Genomic DNA, 6,672 nt, shown 5'->3' with positions numbered 1-6,672 from the left:
ATGAAATATAATTTTAGTGAGACACAAAAGCAGTTCCTCTAACATAATCTACAATTCACACAAGAAAAGCAAAAGCAGACTTAACAATTCTGTACATGGGGAGTTTATCTTCAAGATCTTCCAGTAGTATTTGTTTTGGTGTGTTTGCATCAAGTAGTCAAGCTCCTGAGAGCTATCTTTTGCTAGGTGTAATGCTGTTTCTAAGTTTGGGAGCAATTCATTATCTTTTACTGTTTCTAAGTTTGGGAGCAATTCATTATCTTTTACATCATTACTGGGAGGAAAGTCACTTGTAAAACATCTAGATTTGGTACTGTAGGCGATTCCAACCTGAGAAATGTTTTTCTGATAACCTCTTTTGCTGATGTGGCTATTTCACTGTTTGGATTCTGTGCCTCAAGGCTGTGACTGAGTAATAACCACTAGTAGTAATTCTGGCAAATTTGTCTGAAACTGTTTTCCTTGTTTCTGTCTTTCTCATCAGGAGGCTTGGAAAGAGCCTAAACTTGGAAAAACTACTTAGTGGGCTACTTGCCAACTTTGATTATAATTGAAGTTTGATTGCATCATATTTTTCTCATCCCTTAAAGTAATACAGATGTTTCTAAGTTTACTGTGAGAAATCTTGATAATTTTTTTTTTGAAGTATTAGTACAAAATCACAGCTCTTCCCTGTGCTGCTATCATTCTTACTCCTTTGATAGAGCAGTTTAGGGACAGAACTTTGCTCAGGCCAGAAGCTCCACCATTTGAGCATGGTCTCTGGGTGATGAAACAGGGTGCTGTGGCAGGCAGCCGCCTTGGTCTGTGTGGTCAAGTCTGACGAATCCATGGTTCTTGGCTGACATCAAGTTTTCTTCAGCTTCATCTATAACTTGACGAAGATGGACTCAAGATGTTGAAAAACGTTACAGTTTGGTACAAAGGGTTTGAGAAGATCTGTCCTTTTCAGGAGTATTCTGTTTCATTCTGCACTTGGTATTTGTTTCTTGGCTTTGGGCCCATCTTGTTTTGTGGCTCTGATTTCATTAACCTTTAGGCTTAGAAAGTGAAGAGATAAAGATTCTTCTAGACACTGGTAAAAATTAAATTTGAGGACATCTCAAATGCTGAGCTCTGAATGGTATCTCTAAAAAATTCTTTTCATTTTCAAAAGCTTGACAAGTTTTTTAATGTTTAGTTATCTATACACAATAAAGACCTTGAACATTCAGAGCTTTCGTTTGATTTCTGGGGTTTACTTTTTAATGATGGGAGCATTGAAAGGACTCGCAACATGAGCAAATTCTCCTCAAGTACAGTTCCTGTGAGGTTTTTTGTGAGCACATTGAATGGGTAAGGTTTCCAACCAGTGGGATCATAAACGAGCTCTCCACATTCTGCCCCTTGAATTAGATTAGGTTATCACATTACCTATGTCTTGGAGTTTGTAACTTCCATGTATCTTTTGGGTTTGTGTTGTCGTGGACCCAAAGGCTTTTATAAATGTTCCCGGGGAAACCATAGTGTTGGGTATCAAGTCATTTGAAGCCAGTTTTTAAAGGAAAAGATACTGTCTTGCGTCTGTGCCCTACAGAGATCTTAGTTGCATGGACTAAGTGATGGAATGGAAGCCTTTGGATGGGAATTTGGAGAATTTAGGCTGCATTTGTGGAATTCTTGACTTCAGTTTTTGGCTTTCCTTCCTTTCTGCATCACCCCGCATCCTGCCTTGGTTGCCGGTAATCGGGATCACAAGGAGGTGGCCCTGTTCAGCTAGAGCAGCCTCACTGCCACAAACTCTTAATTTTTTTTTTTGAGAATGATAAGGATTTCTTCTGCTATATGAGCAGAGCTACCTCCAGATCTCCGAGATAAGTTTCCATTTTCTTGCATTGGTGCCACTTCCGGTTTTGTTTAAAGGTTGATCAACTTTCATCATCTTTGGGTGAACTGTTAACCTTTAAAAGTTCTGTACAGTGTATAGTTGTCATGGGGTCATATAATATGGCAGTGAAAAATGGTGGTAGGTCCTTTGGGACCAAGCCAGGATGTTTGAATGCTAAGCTGGCAAGGTAGGAGCCAGAGAATGGGATGTTTTTAAACTTAAGTTGCAGTATGGAAGGTTGCTCTTCCTGGGGTGTCTAGGGTGCAGCCGTGGGTGTGAAAGGCTGCAGCAGGGCAGCTGATAGAGGCACCGAAAGCCAGAGGGCAAGGCTGGGGCTGGGGCTGTGGAAGGGTCATTTGGGTTCTGACAGGCCTGGTTTGAGTGTCAGTGAGAGAGAAGTTGGGGACACAGTGGCACCAATGCCTGCAACAGAGGGGAAGTGAGTGGCCTCTGGTGACATAGGGTCAAAGAGGGTGGCAGGGGAAGAGTTGTCCTCAGAGGAGAGCCAGAGTGTAGGTCAAGTAAGGAAAGAGAACCCTCAGAACAGAAGTCAAGGATAAAGGGGTTTTTGCTGGTGTCTGACCATGAGTGTCAGAGGGCACCGTGGGAGTTTTCAGGAGTTAAAAAGTAGGAAGTTTTTATTTGATCTTAGGTATAAGCCCCCTTGTGGGGTTGGATACATCAGGTTCCCAGATCTGGATGCCATTAAGTAAGCAAAAGGATCTCACCTACCCCAAAAATCATTGAGCCTGAATCTATTATATATGGCCTCTAGATGGAACCAGCAGTTTACAGGAAATAGGGACACAAGAATAGGAAAAATGATACGAAAAGGATATAATCAACCAAATCCGGAATAAGGCAGAGTTCATACAAAAAAAAAAAAAAAAAAAAAGGCCAGGCGTGGTGGCTCACGCCTGTAATCCTAGCACTCTGGGAGGCCGAGGTGGGTGGATAGCTCGAGGTCAGGAGTTCGAAACCAGCCTGAGCAAGAGCAAGACCCTGTCTCTACTATAAATAGAAAGAAATTAATTGGCCAACTAATATATATAGAAAAAATTAGCTGAGGCAGGAGGATTGCTTGGGCCCAGGAGACTGAGGTTGCTGTGAGCTAGGCTGACGCCATGGCACTCACTCTAGCCTGAGCAACAAAGTGAGACTCTGTCTCAAAAAAAAAAGGAGGGAGAACTATTCTAAAAAGCACAAGAGGTCTAAGGCACACATCTCCACACTATTTACTTAATGTGCATCCTCATTAGATCAAATCAGTTGTAAAAAATTGCAGGGTTTTTTTGCACAAATAAGGAAAATTGAAAGTGCTATAGCTATTAGATGATAGTAAGGAATTGTTCATTTTATTGGATCTGATAGTGATATTGTGTGGTTACATTTTTAAAAAGTATGTCCTCTCAAAGTATCTACTGAAATCTTTATGAATAGTATGTCTGAGATTGCTTTAAAATACTCCACCCCTGTCCTTAAAGAAAAGTGGTGGTGGATGAAATAATATGAACCAAGATTAGCAGAATGTTAATAATTGCTAAAGCTGGGTATTGGGTATGTGGGGATTTATTGTACTATTCTCACTATTTTTGTATATAAAAATTTCTATAAGAAAACATTTTTTAAAAATGAGTTAAAAGTATATTGAGCACTTAAAAATGGCCTATCATGACCGGGCCCAGTGGCTCACACCTGTAATCCTAGCACTCTGGGAGGCCGAGGCGGGAGGATTGCTCAAGGTCAGGAGTTTGAAACCAGCCTGAGCAAGGAGAGACCCAATCTCTACTAAAAATAGAAAGAAATTAATTGGCCAACTAAAAGTATATAGAAAAAATTAACCAGGCATGGTGGTGCATGCCTGTAGTCCCAGCTACTCGGAGGCTGAGACGGAAGGGTTGCTTGAGCCCAGGAGTTTGAGGTTGCTGTGAGCTAGGCTGATGCCACAGCACTCTAGCCTGGGCAACAGAGTGAGACTCTATCTCAAAGAAAAAAAAATATATCTACCAGATCAATGATTTAGAAAAAGACTTTTCAAACATCAGGGCCAGGCTGGAATTACTTCATTTCTTAAAAAAGCTTTTTTGATTAAAAATAAATGGGCTTAAAGTGCCAGTTGTCACGTAAGTCAGGTTTGCTTTGTACTTGAATCATACATAAGGCATACATACTCTGAGCTGTTTTAATTTTGTGATAGGAACTCTGTTCATTGCCCTTGCAATAACTTTTGCTCCTCTAGAGGGAAGTGTGCTCTTGAGTTCTGATTACTAACTGTATTTTGAGTAAGGTGGATAGGTGGCTCACTGCCAGAACTGTAGACTGCACGGGACTCACAGTCCCCTCACAGAAGGATTAAGTTGACTGACCCTGATGGGCTCATATGTGGTAGTTGATATTTAAGTTAATCTTCACTAAAGGATTCGGGGGGAACTATCAATAACTCAACATTTTCCAGAGGTTGTAGTTCATCTCATCAGGAGTTGTTTTATTTTAAAGTAATACATAGGGAGTCGAGTCCAATCTCTCTCCCCCACTGCAAGACCCCAATGGGTCCAATAATAAAATGGAAAAAATAATACACATACTTTAATAAAAGAATAGCAACAACAAAAATAGACTTCAAAAGGGCCTTTGACTGGGAGACTGACATGCTATTCACTTGCTGAGACTCATTCCATCTTTCTGGGCTTCAGTTTCCTTATTTAAAAAATGAATATATTGAACCAATAACATCTCTGATAGTACCAGAGCTGCACCGTTCAGTATGGTGGCCGCTGGCCACACGCGACCACTGAGCACCTGCAGTGCCCTGGTCTGGACCATAGTGTAAGATACATACTGGATTTTGAAGACAGTATTAAAAAGTTTATAATTTTTAAATGTTGAGTACATGCTGAAATGATAGTATTTTGCATATATTGGATCAAATAACTATATTAACATTAATTTCACTGATTTTTACTTTTTTCTGTGATAGACAATTTCACCTTCCATGTGTGGATGTGTGATATGCAGGATAGAGTAACACAAAGGAAGGAATAGGCAAGTTATTCCTAGTGTCTAAGCCAATCTTCTATAAGATTTTTTAAAATTTCATATTCAGGAATATTATTCCTGAAGAACAAAAGTAATAAAAAGGTAAAATTGCCATTCCAATTAATTTAAATACAGACAACATATACAGTGCATGAAGGACAACCGGGCTTCTTAAGAATAAATAAATAAATAAAAGGAAACATAAAATACCTGGTTTTTTTTTCCAGCAATATTTTGTTATTTTGCTCCTCACCTTTCTATCTGTGAGACAGAATAGCCGCCCCAAGATCCTTTCCACTCCACCTACAGGCATGACTTTTTTTTCAAATCTTTTGTTTCAGCTTTAAAAAGTCCATGTGAATTTTTCATTCCACTTAATAATGAATTCTTGTTAAATTTTTTTGAAGTTTTAAATTACCACTGAGTAATGTTGATGCTCCAGGAAGTTGTTTAACCTGCAGTTTTCCTGTGGCACATTAGGACTGTCATAATTGTTCAGTTTGTTTTGTTTGTTTATTTGTTTTGAGACAGGGTCTCCCTCTGTCACCAGGGCTTGAGTGCAATGGTGTCATCATAGCTCACTGCAGCCACAAACTCCTGTGCTCAAGGGATCCTCCCACCTCGGCCTCCCAGAGTGCTAGGATTACAGGCATGAGCCACCACAGCCGCCCCTCATAATTATATTTTAAAGCTTGTTGCTGAGGAGGACAGTGTGGCAGGAATTTTGTAGGTTGGAAGATAATGATATCTATTGTATTGCAGTTAGGATTAAATGAGACATAATGCAGGAATGTCATTTAGCTCATGATAATTATTAACAAAAATAAATATTGGTTACCATTCTCATTTGGGTCTTCATAGGTGCCATTCCATATAAAATGAAGGTGGGTCTACAGGATTTTTTCTCAGACTTAGAAAATGTTGACTAGACTAAGGAAGCATACTTTAAATTATAACATTGCATCAAGACTTCTCTAGTCTGCATAGGGTACCCACTTCATTTACAGTTTTGTTAATATTTATGCAGGTGTTAGTAGGCAGCCATGTGCTATAACTAAGAAAGTCCCAGATTTAAGAAAACCTGCATTCTAGTCCGGGATTCTTTTTATTTATCTTATAATGTATACCCTGCCTGAGACCTGGAGTTTGAGATCAGCCTGGACGACATAGTGAAACCCAGTCCTTTAAAAATAAAAGGAATTTTTAAATGGTTTTCATTAAGCAACATACTCAATGCTACCAATAAAAAACATCAAAGCCATTTAGAGGAACAGAGAAGTTGCTATAGCAAAAGCCAAATAGGCTAATATAGCTGTTGCCTGCCTGAATGTCCTGAGTTATTAGGCAAAGGAGCACAGAGCTAGGGAAATCATTTGACCTTTCCGACCTAGCCTTTGTGCACTCACCTCCACAGTGAGCAGGTTGGGCCGGGTGATTGCTGAGGCCTCCTCCAGTATAGACCAGCTGGGTGAACGCGGGCAAATCTAACTTTCTGAACTTAGTCCTTCATCTGAAATGAGGACGGTGTGAAAGTGAAATGTTTTGCCAGTGAAAGTTCAAAGCTTGACACTAGAAAGTACTTCATTAATGCCACCAAATGGCATTAATTGATCCTCCCCCAAGAACTCTGAGAGCCTAATACAAATTCACTGTGGTGTTATTTCATTGCTTTGTTACCCTCTTCCAAAATGAGTAAGTGTTCTTTGGCAAGCAGCACTGCAGAACAAAGTGGCCTTAGTTCCCTAGCACAGCCCTTGGAGAAGGAGGGG

General features: G+C 39.9%; 1 protein-coding gene across 1 annotated transcript in view; it reads left to right on the top strand.

The window, feature by feature from the left end:
• Nucleotides 1–91: 91 nt before the first annotated feature.
• SNRNP48 (small nuclear ribonucleoprotein U11/U12 subunit 48) overlaps nt 92–6,672 on the top strand; it is a 163,068-nt gene continuing 156,487 nt past the window's right edge. Inside the window, exon 1 of the mRNA XM_076010472.1 lies at nt 92–103. The gene's annotated coding sequence lies outside the window, so the exon portion shown is untranslated. The remainder of the gene's footprint in view (nt 104–6,672) is intronic.

This window comes from Microcebus murinus, chromosome 15 (genome assembly GCF_040939455.1).
Source record: "Microcebus murinus isolate Inina chromosome 15, M.murinus_Inina_mat1.0, whole genome shotgun sequence".
NCBI classification, from domain to species: Eukaryota; Metazoa; Chordata; class Mammalia; order Primates; family Cheirogaleidae; genus Microcebus; species Microcebus murinus.
This window is presented reverse-complemented; position numbering and strand designations above follow the sequence as displayed.